The sequence below is a fragment of the Ochotona princeps genome, chromosome 25, assembly GCF_030435755.1.
Source record: "Ochotona princeps isolate mOchPri1 chromosome 25, mOchPri1.hap1, whole genome shotgun sequence".
Taxonomy (NCBI): Eukaryota; Metazoa; Chordata; class Mammalia; order Lagomorpha; family Ochotonidae; genus Ochotona; species Ochotona princeps.
The window spans coordinates 33,047,559-33,062,072 of record NC_080856.1 but is presented as its reverse complement, the minus strand read 5'-3'; the positions used below and the strand labels follow the sequence as shown (position 1 = coordinate 33,062,072).

Here is a 14,514-nt window from a genome sequence, read left to right as displayed (position 1 = left end):
CTTGCATCCAAGACGTCATATTGGTTAATATAGCTTCTGAAATAACCTAGTAAATATGCTTTCTTTGGAGAAAATTGTTTAGTAATAAATTGTTTCATTCAAATAAAAGCATAAAATGTAACCACTGATACTGACTATTAACAGTTAAAAATATTCATACTCGCTGAGGCCATAAGACAAGAAAAAGAAATCAGAGGAATCCAAATGGGAAACGAAGAAGTCAAACTCTCACTATATGCAGATGATATGATTCTTTATGTAGAAGAGCCAAGAGACTCAATACAGAGACCGCTAGAACTTGTACGAGAGTTTGGTAGAGTGGCAGGGTACAAAATTAATGAACAAAAATCAATAGCCATAGTGTATGCGAACAGCCCCAAGATGGAAAAAGACTTAACCAGCAAGATACCATTCAAAATAACAGAGAAAAGTATGAAATATCTGGGAATAAATCTAACCAAAAATGTAGGAGACTTATTTGAAGAAAACTACAAACTACTTAAAAAAGAAATTGAACAAGACCTCAAAAGATGGAGTAACATCCCATGCTCCTGGATAGGTAAAATCAATATCATTAAAATGTCTATACTGCCAAAAGCAATATATACATTCAACGCAATCCCAATCAAATTGCCCAAAACATTCTTCATGGAACTGGAAACAATGATCCAAAGGTTCATCTGGAAGCACAAAAAACCACAGATAGCTAGAACCATCCTGAAGAACAGGAAGTTAGCAGGGGGAATCACAGTTCCGAACCTCTGGACATACTATAGGGCAGTGGTTATCAAAACAGCGTGGTACTGGCACAAAGATAGAGAGGAAGATCAATGGAGCAGAATAGAAACACCAGAAGGAAACCCACACAGATACAGCCAAATAATCTTTGACAAAAAGACAAACGACAATCCAGGCAAATGGGAAGGTCTGTTCAATAAATGCTGTTGGGACAACTGGTTGATAGCCTGCAGAAACAAAAAAATAGATCCACATCTCTCACCATACACTAAGATCAGATCTAAATGGATAACAGATCTAAACCTACATCCAGAAACCTTCAAACTTTTGGAAGAAAATGTTGGAAACACACTGGAACACTTAGGGGTAGGCCCTCACTTCCCAAAAAAGACTCCAAATGCAGTAGAAATCAAGACCAAAATAAACAATTGGGACCTCATCAAACTAAGAAGCTTCTGTACAGCTAGAGAAACAATCAACAAAGTAAAAAGGCAACCCACAGAATGGGAGAAGATCTTCGCACATGACATAGGTGATAGAGGGCTGATCTCCAGAATATACAAAGAGCTACAAAACAACCAAAATGTCAAAACAAACAAGCCACTCAAGAAATGGGCATGGGAAATGGGCAAACACTTCACAAAGGAACAAACCCAAATGGCAAATAAACATATGAAAAACTGCTCAAGCTCCCTGGCAATAAGGGAAATCCAAATTAAAACATCAATGAGGTACCACCTAACTCCAGTAAGACTGGCCCACATGAATAAAAGCACCAACAACACTTGCTGGTGAGGTTGCGGGGAAAAGGGATCCCTACTCCACTGCTGGTGGGGCTGCAGGCTGGTACAGCCTCTATGGAAATCAGTATGGAGAATATTCAAACAACTCAAATTCAACATACCGTATGATCCAGCAATAGCACTCCTAGGAATATATCCAGAACACTTGTTTTATGAGAAACCAACATGCACTCCTATGCTCATAGCAGCACAATCAGTAATTGCAAAAACATGGAAGCAACCAAAATGCCCATCAACAGAGGATTGGATAAGAAAGCTATGGTTCATCTACTCCATGGAATACTACTCGGCTATTAAAAAAAACAAAATGCAGTTCTTTGTGGCCAAATGGGCCAAACTGGAAACCATAATGCTAAGGGAAATGAGCCAATCCCAAAAGGTTAAATACCACATGTTTGCCTTAATTTAAGATGATATGATCTTATGTTTAACATGTTATGTTTTGAATGTTATATGTTGTGTATAAACTAAAATTGAAGTATAGGTGAGGTGGTCACAGAAGGTGACTGGGAACTCGCATTTACTTTTAACATATTGGTTACTCATTACTATGTCAATTAATTCCATAATGATGTAAATTTTTGCTGATGGTATGTTGGAGCTTTCAATTGACTGGGATGATACTCTGCTGGCTCTGTCTTCAGACCAGAGAGGGTATACCTAAGAAGCCGTTGAACTTGACAGGACAATAAGATGCTGGACTCTATGTTTGGTATACGCTTGCAATGGGGGAATCTCAACTGAACTTGAACTGTGGTTATGCAACTAGGTGGAGGAATCCACCATGGTGGGGGGGTTTGGGGAGGGGTGGGGAGAACCCAAGTATCTATGTAATTGTGTCACATAATACAATGTAATTACTGAAGTTAAATAATAAACAATTAAAAAAAAAAAAAGAAGTAAACCAAAAAAAAAAAAATATTCATACTAGCTATTGTTAATGCAGTTTGAGGAATATTCCATCAGGGCCTGGCTCCTGGCCTTGCCCTGTCCAGCCTTGAGAATTCCAATCGTTTGTTAGCAGGAAACCCCAGATAGAAGCTTTCTCTCTGTTTCTGTCCTTTCATGTCTCTAACTCTTTCCAAATAAGTAAATACATTTTAAAGGCACCTAAGGATAAATGACCTTGTGCTGACTCAAATGCTAATTGAAACGAGACCTTGGAAAATTACAAAGTATTGTCATGAAAAACAATGGGTTTGAGCCCTACACGATGGCCTAGTGCCTAAGGTCCTCCCCTTGAACTTGCTGGGATCCCATATGGGGGCTGGTTTTAATCCCAGCAGCTCCACTTAACATCCAGCTCCCTGCTTGTGGCCTGGGAAAACAGTCTAGGTCAGTCCAAGCTCTTGGGACCCTGCACCTTTGTGAGAGACCTGAAGAAGTTCCTGGCTCCTGGCCTTGGATCAGCGCAGCACTGGCCATTGCGGCCACTTGGGGAGTGAATGATCAGACAGAAGATTTTCCTCTCTGACTCTCCTCCTCTCTGTATATCTAACTTTCCAACAACAACAAAAAATCTTTTTTAAAAAATGCAACTAAAATAGAAAAGAATCAGATTATGACAATGTATATCTATTCCTTCACTATCTGAGCCGTTTTCTGTTTTTTTGTTTTGTTTTGTTTTTTAATCCCATCTGTGTTCTGTTCTAAGAGTCCTTCTACCTCCATCCATCTCTTATGGGTCAGTCAGGATTCCCACTGGCGTCTTCCCTGAATCAACTTGTGACTCGCCACAAGGTTGTTTGTTCTTGTTGTTTCTGTTGTTTGTTTTTTGTTTTTACGATGTTATTTATTTCTGGGCCTGGCACAGTGGCCTAGCAGCTAAAGTCCTCACCTTGAACGCTCCAGGATCCCATATGAACACCGGTTCTAATCCCAGCAGCTCCACTTCCCATTCTATACTGCTCCCTGCTTGTGGCCTGGGAAAGCAGTCGAGGACGGCCCAAAGATTTGGGACCCTGCACCCGCCTGGGAGACCTGGAAGAAGTTCCTGGTTCCCGGCTTCGGATCAGCACAGCACCGGCTGTTGCGGCTCACTTTGGGAGTGAATCATGAGATGGAAGATCTTCCTCTCTGTCTCTCCTCTTCTGTGTATATCTGACTTTGTAATAAAAATGGATGAATCTTTTAAAAAAAGATTTTATTTATTTCCAATACAAAGTCAGATATACAGAGAGGAGAGACAGGAAGATCTTCTGTCTGATGATTCACTCCCCAAGTGAGCACAACGGCCGGTGCAGTGCCAATCTGAAGCCAGGAGCTTTTGGCCATCCTCACCACAGCAGGGAGCTGGATGAGAAGTGAAGCTGCTGAGATTAGAACCGGCGCCCATATGGAATCCTGGCACTTTCAAGGTGAGGACTTTAGCCGCTAGGTCACGGCGCTGGGCCCACCACAAGGTATTGACTGAGTCCCTGTTTGGCCCTGGTACCCATTTCCACCACCTCAGGCTACACGTTGCTGTCTTGAGAGGTTTTTCTCACAGTGCTCTCTTGCCTGGGTGAAAGTTGTTCCCTCCCCCGCATCCCCAAACCCCACGGAGCTTCGGACACTTTTCCTTGCAATTCTGCACTTCCTGCTCTCTGCTCTGATTCATTCTGTCCCTATCTCATCACACACTCGGATATACCAACTGTCCATGGTCAGTCATCTTTCCCCACCTTCTTTTCATCAAATTACATCACAGGTTGAAACTTTGAGATTGTGTCTCTTAAGTGTGTAATACACAAGTTAGCATCACATGATGTTGCCAAAATTATGAGCCACATTTAACACTCATAGATTCCAAAATACCATTTCCACTAAGTTTTTTTTCTAAAATAGTATTCCAAGACAAAACAGCACCATTGGGATAAAAGTCAAAAAGCAAAGTCTTTTAAGTCTGACTTTTGAAGTTGTCAACAAAAAACCAAACAAACAAACAAACAATAACACTGAAAAGAACATCTAAACCATGTTTGGCTGTGTAGTTCACTTAAAGCAAATGAAAATCCAATACAAATCTTGTCAGTGTTGCCATAAGTGTTTAAAATGCAAAGTTCCACTCTCAGTCTGTAAAACTTAGTAAGCAAGTCATGAAAGTGACTGCCACGCTATCGCACTAAGACCTGACAGTAAGATCTCTCAGTTTGTATTAGTAGATGTGTCTAATAAAAAAAAAGAGCATAGAAAAAAGACTTTTTACTTTTAAAGCTACCAATCATTTTTATATAATTTTTTAAATTATATTTTTGACAATCTTTAAATTGTTAATTAGGGTAAAAAGGTACAAGAGCTACAGGGAAGTGGGTAAGACTATTATTTCTTTATTATTTCCTTCATATATCTGAGGTAAAGGGAATATTGAGGGAGAAGCCCCACCCAGTCTCCCACCCATGCAAGGTCCCCAATGTGGGGCATGCTCTGAGCTCCTTGCTCAAGTTTTTTTTTTTTTTTTTTAAGATTCATTTATTTTTATTACAAAGTCAGATATACAGAGAGAAGGAGAAAAAGAGATTAAGATCTTCTGTCCAATGATTCACTCCCGAAGTGATCACAACGGCCGGTACTTCACCAATCCCGAGCCAGGACCAAGAACTTCTTCCAGATCTCCCACTCGGGTGCAGGGTCCCAAATCTTTGGGCCATCCTCAACTGCTTTCCCAGGCCACAAGTCAGGAGGTGAATGGGAAGTGGAGCTGTCGGGATTAGAACTGGTGCCCATATGGGATCCTGGCATGCTCAAGGCGAGGACTTTAGCTGCTAGGCCATGCCGCCGGGCCTGCTCAAGTGGTTTTGGTAGTTCACCAGTTATGAATCACTGCCAATCTCTCCACTCCAGGCACCATGAGGTTGTTGGAGAATCCACTGATTGACATAATCCATCATAAAGTCTCCATTTGTCCCGTATTTCGCTGCCAACATATAGCTGTGGTGGTGGATTGATCTGTTCTGTCTACTGTCTTTTCTTGGTTAGAGTTCTGAGTCCTCCAGTATGATTGGGGATCCCAAAAAGAAACTTTGAGGTGTTCCCAGACCAGATTCTTGTATGTACTAGCAAGTACAGGGGCTGTCACAGTCCATCGCCCTGGCAACTGGTGGGCTGCTACAAGGACAGGCCGGCTCTCCCGAGCTCATTGTTTCAAGGACAGGGCAGCTTGGACTGCACCACCTTGAGTCCTTGCCCACTCGCCCACCATCCACTCCAGCACCAAGCAGTGAGCTCACTAACACCTTCTAACTCCCTTCTCCACCCCCTCCTCCACACACACACATTCCTAAACTGCCTGCAGGCGGCTCCAGGGCCAATCAAGCTTACCCAGTGTCATTCTGGCTGCTTTTGTGTCAGACTTATTCAAATGGAGCTCCAAGAGCCCCAAACACACATTGTTGGTTATTTAAAATGTTGAGTTCTAGTTTATATGATATTATGATATTATTATGTGCAGCTAATTTCCGCAACCTGATTCTTTACCATGAGCTGAAAACACCAAACGCAACAAGGTATCTTAGGAGGTTTATTCCAGTGGGGAAGGAACAGGATGGAGGGGAAGGGGAAAGAGAGGAGGGGTAGATTGGCTGGAAGAAGAGAAAGAGCAAAGAAGAGAGAGAACTGTGCCTGGGGGCCTTTTGGTCTGCCAGGTGTGGGGGGTGATGATTGGGAGGGATTGAGGGCAGGCCCCAGGGGATTGACACTGCAGGTGAATGCCTATTGATGATTTGTGAGTGGGCGGGTTTGGGGAAGAGGCTGGAAGATTGGAGGTGGGATTCTCAGGTGGAATACCAGGTTACATCTGATTGGTGGATGGCTGGACTGGCATGAATTTCCTGTGCTCTGAGGAAGAAGTAATGGCGCAGAGTCCAGGGTAGGATATTCGAATAAATTCTTCCACTTATACCATCATCCAGGGCCTGGGGGGCTCGGCCAGGATTCCCACACCTATAACCTGCCCTCCCACCTCCCTACAGCTGCTCCAGGATCAGGCAGGCTTGGCCAACAATATGGCTTCTGCATCAAGTCAATCTCCGGCCTGCTGCTCTGGAGCTGGGTCTGCTTGCCCTCACCCACAGTGCATCTGCCACGACCAGCTTATCCACTGCTCTAGGGCCAGGTCCTTTTGGCCCACGAACCCTACACCACACCCAGCATGACCATCCCACTGTCCCATCTGCTGTTCCAGAGACAACCTGACTCAGTCTTCCAAGGGCAGGTCCTATTTCTCTTGGATTGGGGCTGACGTCTTCCAGGGGTTCCTGGAGCTTTCCCCAACTAGGTCTGCCACTGGGGTTTTCTATGGGAAGGTCCTGCTTCCCCTGGGGGTCAGATGCTGGAGTCTTTCAAAGGTGTCTCTATTTCCCATGGGTTGGGGGCTAGGATCTTCCCTGGTGGGGGATCTTCTTTCCCCGAAAGGGTGGTGGCTGAGGTCTTCCAGGGGAAGTCCGTCCCTCGCACTTCAGGGATGGATTCTGCTTTCTTTTGGTTGGGGGCTGGGGTCATCTTGGGGATGTCCTCTCCCCCACGGTGTTGGGCGCTTGGCTTCTTCCATGTTGGGTGCTGTAGTCTTGCAGGGGTAGGTCCTGATTGCCCCTGACTCAGGGATTCAGTTTTTCCAAGGATGGACCATGCTTCCACCCACTGGCGACAGGGGCTGGAGCCTTCCAGGGCCTTGATGCCAATTTCCCTTCTCACTGCCCCACCCCCATCAGAACAATGGTCTTCCTGGGGCAGGAAACTACCCACAGGGAAGCTGGACCCACCCCTGGAGGACTCCAACCTTCTACCCAGAGCTAACCAGGACCTACCTCTGGAAGACTCTAGCATCCCATCCAGGGAGAGACAGGACCTGACCCTGGGTAGTTTGCTGATTCTGCTCTGTGGTTCCTGACTTTGCTGCCTCTATGCATGGCTGGATGTGGTGACTCATCCCCTTACTCTGTTGGTGCTTGCAAGATGGACTCCTGGTGCCACTTCCTGTGTCACTTCATCCCACAGCCTGCTGTGACCCAGCACACGGTTTGACCCAGAGCCAGCTGCACACTCCTCTCTGACTGTCTCAGGCCATGCTGGTGGGCACCTGCACCTTCCTGGAGGTCACAGTACAGGGAACAAGGGACCTTCCATTGAAGGCATGGCAGATTGATTGATTTGAAAGACATGGTAACAGAGGGAAAGAGATCTTTCAGGGTTAGGCTAGGCTAAAGCTAGGGACCAGGTACTTCAGCCAGGTCTCCTAGGTGCAATAAGCAGGGAGTTGGATCAGAAATGGAGCAGCCAGGACTCAAACTGGTGCTCTGATATGGGATGGCAGTTTGAAGATGTAAATTTGACCCAGGCACCGTAATTTCAACACAACTTCTGAGTAGTGGGAAAATGAATACTATCTTCTTTATCATTTGTTTATATTGATCCAAAGGGCTTGAATGGATGGGAAGACAGTTACTTGTATTTCTTCCCTGCTGTAGATGTGCACATCACAAAGATCCAGACTGGATAGCACCAAGTGGCCCAGCAAGCTCTGTGTTGGCCCTTCTTGCACTGGCATGGAACTACCCAGTGTTATTGGCAACTTTCCGGAAAGTTCTAAAAGAACATCTTCTTCTTCTTCTTCTTCTTCTTCTTCTTCTTCTTCTTCTTCTTCTTCTTCTTCTTCTTCTTCTTCTTCTTCTTTTATTTTTGTTAATTATATCTTGAGACTCAGATTTATTTGTTGGGTTTGACAAGTAGGCTGTGGCATGCAAAGTGCCTCCTGAGTTCATCTGCCCTGGCAGTGCCAAGGCTGGTTGATGTGGTGGGTGTGTTGTGGGGCATGTTACTGTGGCTAAGCCAGTCTGTCCCTAGAGCAAGCTGCAGGCAGATTGTCTGGAGAAGCCTGAGGGAGGCATGACAGGCTGGCTAGAAGCAAAGGCTTTGCCAGCTCTGAAGACCTGTGTTTGCTGCAATAACCAAGGTGGGAATGCTAGATGTGCTGTGTACCCAGGGAGAGTGAGCCTATTCCGGAGGAGCAAGATGGAGGACAGGGGTGTTAGGGTTCCTGTCAGAGCCAGCCTAGAGCTGACAGCCTCCTGCAGTGCTATAGCCCACCCATTGTCCACTGATTGTAAACATGGCAGCCTCCTGTGGCTGTCCAACTCACCTGGTTCCTAAGGCAGGGTCAGCCAACTCACTCTTTTTATAAAAACCCATCTAACTCTGACATTGAGGTCACTCTCTGAAGGAAGGGAGAGCTGACCCAGGCTGGATGGTCAGTTTGCTTGACGCCTTCATAAACTTTGCTGTTTAGCAAACAGGCCCTGGCCATAGGATTGTGGACAGAAGGGGCCCGGCCCTGGGCTGCACCTGCTGAAGAGAGGCATAGGAGCCCAGCCAGGTGGTCTAGAAGCTAAAGTCCTTGCCTTGAACATGCCAGGATCCCATATGGACACCGATTCTAATCCCGGTATCCCCGCTTCCCATCCAACTCCCTGCTTGTGGCCTAACAAAACCTTGGGATCCTGCTCCCTTGTGGGAGAATGGAGAAAGTTACTGACTCCTGGCTTCAGATTGGTTTAGCACCAGCCATTGCGGTCACTTGGTTTTGTTTTTTTTTTTGTTTTTTTTTTAAGATTTATTTTTATTATAAAGTCAGATATACTGAGAGGAGGAGAGATAGAGAGGAAGTGGGGCTGCCGGGATTAGAACCAGCGGCCATATGGGATCAAGGCGAGGACCTTAGCCACTAGGCCAAGCTGCCAAGCCCGGTCACTTGGGTTTGAATCATCAGACAGAGGATCTTTCTCTGTCTCTCCTCCTCTCTATCTGACTTTGTGATAAAAACAAAATCAATTCAAGGGGGAAAAAAAAAGAGAGAGGTGCTTGGACTGCAGGCATCCACCATTCCCTGGTTTCTCTGTCCACATTTTGTTACTGCTAGGCCTTACCTCTCCCAGAACTCCAGAAAGTACACAAATTAGAAATACAAAGCAGGTTCGGGCCTTGGGATTCGGGGGCAAATGCTGCTCCTCACAGTGTGGCAGCTGTGGGGGGTGCCCCTGCAGGGTCGGACCCAATGCTGGGGGCTCATGCTAAAGACACTGCCGCAAGGCAGTGAACGAGTCCTCGGCCTCATCCAGGACCCAAGAGAGCTCATTCCTCAGGGTAAGTGCTCCATGAGGGAACTTGGGAACTGGCTTAAAATTCCTAGCTCCACCCAGCTGCTAATATCTGGCAGCTAGGTGAGTTTGGGAGGGGTTCGGGCATTGGGATTCGGGGGCAACTGCTGCTCCTCACAGTGTGGCGGCTTTGGGGGGTGCCCCTGCCGGGTCGGACCCAATGCTGGGGGCTCATGCCAAAGACACTGCCGCAAGGCAGTGAACGAGTCCTCGGCCTCATCCAGTGCACCATGTGGTGCCAGGCTTTGCCTGCTGGCCGCCCGGCCAGGAAGCTCTTGGGTAATGGATGTCCGAATTGCTGCTTAGATAGCTCTAGGGTGACCCCACTGTTTCTGGGTTCTGAGTCAATCCTAAAGATTCCCAACGCCAGTAACTTTTGTTTTTGAGAACTTCTAATCACTCAATAATGCTGAGCTTTGAACACCTATAATGCAAAAGATAAGCCCCGGATTGTCTAGCAGGATATTTTTTTGCCTGACATGATGTTGGTTCAGGAGACTGGTCACATTAGGCAGGTCCATAATTTTAACTAGCACTCTAGAACCTTATTCTGGGGTGGACTCTGTGCAGGATGTGTGGGCCACACCCTGTAGAAAGTTTGGCCCCACTGGTAAACCTAAATTTTAGGTGGTTATGGACTAAGCTAGGTGTGACCAAGGAGCCTGCCATCAATCACAGGTAAAGGGATCCGCCATACACTGGACTGGGCAAGGCAGCAGCACCCAAATGTGCATCCTGAATAGGCTGTGGGGTGGGCCGGGCTGCAACATTCACCAGCTCATACAAGGCCAAATGGGAGGCCAGAGTACACCGGGCACTGGCCTAAAAAACAATGGCATGTATGTAAACTGGGTTTGGGAGTGGATCAAATGGAGGTACTTGGGAAGCTCCCCTGGCGAGTCATGGCTCTCGCTGGTGAACACGCCGTCCAGATCTGGGGGTTGGAGTAGCAGGGCATAGTAGCTCCAAAATGTGTAAATTGGTAATGGAACGTAATGTACTGGGCAGGACTGAGCAAACCTTTGTTTACAAGCAAAACTAGAAACCAGCATGGAACACAGGTCATACCAAGCTAGGCTCTTGCACCTACTGGTCCTCAGAGCAACCACGGGCAGGTGCATGATTTACAGCTAGGAACAAGCCCAATCGGGAAGTAACGGGACACCCTAACTAGGTTGAGGTTCCCACCAAGGGGCTTATGTGCTAGAATTGGAGCTGCGTTCTATCTAGGAAACAGTTGCAGTCACCAGAGGCATTAGTGTGGGCTGGGATTGGATGCACCAGGCCAGTTCAGACCCCAACACCATCTGGTGTCATGGAGAACCAGAGGGTAGATGTGGGACTGACTAGGCTGGGTCTCACTCCTCTTCTGAGCCATGCGTAAGCTGTATGTGGGTATGGACGAGCCATGGCTGGGCTGAAACATCCAACAACAAGAACTAGAATGGGGTGAAAGCCAGCCAGGAAAGGCCACTGTTCCTGCTAGGACAGGAGGTGAAATGAGTTGGGTTGGCTGAAGGACCCACTGGCATGCGCAAAACCTGCCATTGGGAGGGGTTCTGATGCAGGAGCCTGGGCAACTCCTCTGGCAGGACACAGTCCCTGCAGGTAAGCGCAAGAAGCATGATAGGAAACAGTCCAGAATAGGCCATGGAAAGTCTCCCACTGGCACACATTCAGCATGGGTCAGGAGCAGGCTGAATCAGTCCATATCACCCACTGGCAAATCCGATCACCAGATCAGAGTGTGGGATGAGCTGGGTTTGGTCGCGACAAAACCAGTACACATTATGGAATGCCAGGGCGTGGTTGCCTGTACTGGATATGAATGCAGCACCCAACCAGCACAGGTGAGATCCAGGAAGGAAGGGAGGGGCAGAACTGGCGGGGGGATTAAGGGGCTGGTTCCCTCGCCGGACAGCTACTCCCACCGGAGAGCGTGGGCTGGGATAGAGACAGACTAGACTATGCAAGGCTACAACACCTGTGCGCTGCATGTGGAATAGATCAGGGAAAAGCCAGGCTGGGCTGATTATTCCTGCTGGTGCAAGCATAAATTAGAGTGGGTGAGGGATGTTTGGGCATAGCCGCAGAAGCTGGCACTGGGGACTAATTCTGCCAAGTCAAATCACAGAACCACCTAAAGAGTGCATAAACTGGGACTGAGAGACCTGGGAGGGAAAAAGTGGGTTCCCCCTTCTTGGGTCACTAGTCCCGTGGGAGGGCATGAAAACTAGGATGGGGGCTGGGATGGCTAGATAGAGAGGCACTCAACAACACCCGTGAGGGCTGGATGGTTGAGTTGGTTAGATAGAACTAAGCTTTAATACCCATTGACAAGTGCCAGAGCCAAATGGGATGGGGGACAGACTGGTCTTCTGCTACACATACTGGCCAACCAGGGTAGGGGGCGGGCCTGGTGTGGGTTATCGTGGGTTGCCCCAACTAGACTGCAGCTCCCACTGGTTAGTGTGAGGGCCGAGTACGTGCTGGGCAGAACCAGACTGGACTGCAACACCCATTGGTTCCAGTGCAACTCGGGACTGAAAACAGAACCAACCCAGCAATTGCAACCACCAGCTGATCGGGGTGATGGACTGTGCCGGGCCCTGTGCTTGCTAGAACATGCAAGAAACTAGTCTGGGAATACCTCAAAGTTTCTTTGGAGATCTCCCCAATCGAACTGCTGGACTCAGAACTCTAATCAAGAAAAGACAGAAGACAGAGCAGATCAATCATTCATCTCAGCTATATGTTGGCAGCGAAAAATGGGGCAAACAGAGACTTTATGATGGACCATATCAATCAGTGGACGACCTCATCGAGCGAAACTGGCAATGATTCATAACTGGAGAACTATTAACACCACTCGAGCACATATCTCAGAGCATGCCCCACATCCGGGACTCGGGGTGGGCGGGAAACCGGGTGGGGCTTCTCCCTCAATATCCCCCTTTACCTCAGATACAAGATGGAAACAATATGGACATAATAGTATTACCCACTTCCCTATCCCCCTGAACCTTTTTTTTCTTTTTCTTTCTTTAACTGTAATTAACTATGTAAAGATTGTCAACAACAACACAATAAAATAGACTATAAAAAAAAAAGAAATACAAAGCATCTTAGAATTAACATCTTTCCTGTCCCACTCAAGCAGTAAAGAGATTGTGAGAAATAGACACATACAGGGGCCATGTTCAGGGGCTACCCGGAGACCTAAGTCCAACCAGGTACTGAGGAGACCAAGAGTCAGAGTGCCAGAGCAATGGAAGCATGTGACCAAGAGAGTGAGCCCTACCCATCAGAGTCCACTGTGGGGGCTTGTGAGGGGAGTGGTTTCACAACAATGCAATACCAGCCCTCTCATGTTCCAGATAGGTGAGCATACCAGGTGGGCAGGAAGAAACATCCAGGTAGTGGGATGGGGTGTGGCTTTCAAACTGGTGACCCTGAACTGCCTGCCTAGCCCACAACATTGGAGGAGGAAGCCACAGATTTCAACTTTTCATTTATGGTTTATGCAGCAGACATTACTGCCCATTGTGAAAAAGTTTCCTTCTCTCTGCCCTTGGGGTGACTCATGTCAACCCCTCCCTGAGATGGTGCTGAATGGACACAATTTCCATCTTTTTCATGGGTGTTTCCTCCCTTGGAGTCCCTCTTGCTGAAGTGCAGGCCACCTTCCTTCTGCTTCTTAAATAAACCCTGCTTTGCAAACTAGAGTTGTCTACATGAACGTTATTACATGAGAAAAGAAATAGGTTGTTGCAGTGTTTCGTGTTGATTTCCCTACCACACTAGCCCACTTTGTCCTGCAGCAGCAGCAAGGCTATGGAGGCAGGCAGGCTAGGAATGAGTGTGGTGGGGCCGATCCCTTCTGGCCCTGGAGGAGCCTCCAGGTAGGCTAGGTGTGTCGGAGATGACACTGGAGGGTCAGGTGAGGAGGCAGAGTGGGCATGTTGCATGGCAGGGGACTCAAGGTGTGCAGGCTGGGACTGCAGGGTCACCAGCTAAAGGGGCCCAGCCCTGGAGTGGCTGGCAAGCACACTGCCTGCTGAGGGAGTGGGATCATTGGCTAAGCCCAACTCACTCTCAAGCTCCGGACAGTGGACAGTGTGGCAGTGCTCCTGGGATAGAGCCCAGGCTGTCTAACCAAGCCTGGCCGTGGATGGGCAAGTGGGGTGATGGAAGGTGTTATGTTAAAGAAGCCCTTCAGTACCTCCCTCCCATCCATGCAATTCAGCCTGGCACTGAAATGGAGGACTACAGGCTGTAGGAGCAGGGACACCGGCAAGGATGACTTGGCTATGAAGCAGATGGCAGGCAGAGAGGGGGCGCACAGTGCACTGGCTTGTCCGGCTTGTTCCTGGAATAGCAGCCAGTGGGTTCCTTGCTCTCTGGGCTTACTGTCATGACCCAATGGCTCTGAAATGCATGGTGTGCATACTAGGTGTACGTGGGGATACCAACCAAGCACATGTGAGGCTGAGCAACCTTCGAGCTAGGGCTGAGGGATGCACTGGCTTAGGCAGTTGGAATGATTTGGCCCTGGAGCAGATGGAGTGCATGCTCAGGGCCAGGAATGCTGTCTGAACAGACTTGGGCCTAGATCAGTGGCAGGGGGCAATGGTGAGGTTGGGTTAGAATCACGAGGAGCAACAGTTGAGCCCACCTGACCCTTGAGTGACTTGTAAGCAAGCTGGGAAAGTGGGACAGGGTCAAGGGGGGCAGGATTGTTAGCAGAGTGGACATCCTTGCCGGCTGGGGGCACAGGGGATGCCAGCTGAACTGGCCAATCCTTGCAGTGGTGGTCTATGAGCTTCTTGGAAGGGCAAGGCCCC

General features: G+C 47.8%; 1 protein-coding gene across 1 annotated transcript in view; it reads left to right on the top strand.

Annotated features, from left to right (window-relative positions):
- Positions 1–14,514, top strand: part of LOC131483359 (zinc finger protein 585B-like) — a 759,159-nt gene that overhangs the window by 668,785 nt on the left and 75,860 nt on the right. The gene's annotated exons all lie outside the window — the stretch shown is intronic.